The sequence below is a fragment of the Rhinopithecus bieti genome, unplaced genomic scaffold, assembly GCF_001698545.2.
Source record: "Rhinopithecus bieti isolate Rb0 unplaced genomic scaffold, ASM169854v2 scaffold_2572, whole genome shotgun sequence".
Taxonomy (NCBI): domain Eukaryota; kingdom Metazoa; phylum Chordata; class Mammalia; order Primates; family Cercopithecidae; genus Rhinopithecus; species Rhinopithecus bieti.
Window position 1 is genome coordinate 2,851,276 of NW_016804595.1, and position 1,727 is coordinate 2,853,002.

Genomic DNA, 1,727 nt, shown 5'->3' on the forward strand with positions numbered 1-1,727 from the left:
CTGGGTGTAATATATGCCGGTTCTGGCCTAGTCCATCATACTTTAATCTCCCCTCTTACCCCATCTTAATCTGTTTCAATTTGTTATTTTGGTTGACCACATAGAGAAGATCCAGCCTAACACACAGAGGTAGTTGAAAAAGAGAAGACGAGTCTTTTCAGAAAATGTGGATAGGCCAGAAATACTAGTTTTTTAAAGGTTATAGTGTACAATCTGAAACAGCATCAATGAATTTTTCATGCTCTATTACACTAAAATCCACTGGTCTATCTTGCACTTTTTTTTTTTTTTTTTGAGACCGAGTCTTGCTCTGTCACCCAGGCTGGAGTGCAGTGGAGCGATCTCGGCTCACTGCAATCTCTGCCTCCCGGGTTCATGCCATTCTCCCACCTCAGCCTCCCAAGTAGCTGGGACTACAGGTGCCTGCCACCACACCTGGCTAATTTTGTTTTTATATTTTTAGTAGAGACAGGGTTTCACCATGTTGGCCAGGATAGTCTCAATCTCCTGACCTCGTGATCCGCCCGCCTTGGCCTCCCAAAGTGCTGGGATTACGGGCATAAGCCACCGTGCCCGGCCATCTTGCACTTTGAATGGCTCTTTTACCCATGTCTGAGTTGGTATGAGATACTAGTCATACAGAAAATAATGGTTCAATGACTTAGGCAGATCTTCTGCATATTTATATAGTTTATTATTCCACATTAAAAAATGGCATTTATTAATATTATCACTGGTATCAATACAAATGGGAAGCTACTAAGTTCCTGGTGGAGATACATTTTTCCCAAATTTCAATTTTCACTCAAACACTTGAATTTTATCTTTGGCAACATATATTGTCAGTTATTTTCCTTGAAGGAACATGCTCACTTTGTTCATTTTCCAAAAAAGCCTGCCAAATACCAAAGCCTAAATAACCATAGTCATTCTTTCAAATAAAAAAAGCACTCCATGAAAAAACTGGCAGTTTAGCCTGCAACTCAAATGACGGCACAAGTTCTTTTCTTTGAGACACCGTAGTATTTTGGTTTATTTTATGTCTACTTTATGTTTTCTCACCCAGAATATTTAAAAAGACATGTCAAAATGTAATAAAATTTATAATTCTTAATATTAATGCCTCATCAAGGACATGCTTAATGGCAAACCGTTTTTTTTTTTTTTAAACTACAACTGCATGCAAATAGAACATTACCAGAATGGCTTAATGCCCCTGCCTTGATTTACATACTAATGAACCAATGGTTTCACCCACCATTGTTTTTGTACCATAAGTGCAAACATTAACACAATGTACAAAATTCAAATAATATCTACTATTACAAAAATTACTTTTGACCTCATGGACATCCTGCAAGGATCTCAGAATCCCCAGAGGTCCATGAACTAAGCTTTTAGAAGCACTGGTATAATTATGCATCAAGAGATATACCCAACAAAAGATTTCATTTGAGATGACTACTGTCTTCTGATTTCAAACTCAAATGATTCCCAACTCATTACACAGACAATGCTTGATTTAAACTTTTTTTCTTTTTTTTTTTTAAAACAATCACGCTCTGTCACCTGTGCTGGAGTGCAATAGTGTAGTCTCAGCTCAGCCTCGACCTTCTGGGCTCAACCATCCTCCCACTTCAGCCTCCTGAGTGGCTGGGACCATAGGAACATGCCATCACACCTGGCTAATTATGTATTTAAACTCGTTTTTTTTTTTTTTTTTTTTT

General features: G+C 37.9%; 1 protein-coding gene across 2 annotated transcripts in view; it reads right to left on the reverse strand.

Moving 5' to 3' along the window:
- Positions 1-1,727, reverse strand: part of PLAA (phospholipase A2 activating protein) — a 43,449-nt gene that overhangs the window by 18,360 nt on the left and 23,362 nt on the right. The window lies entirely within an intron of this gene.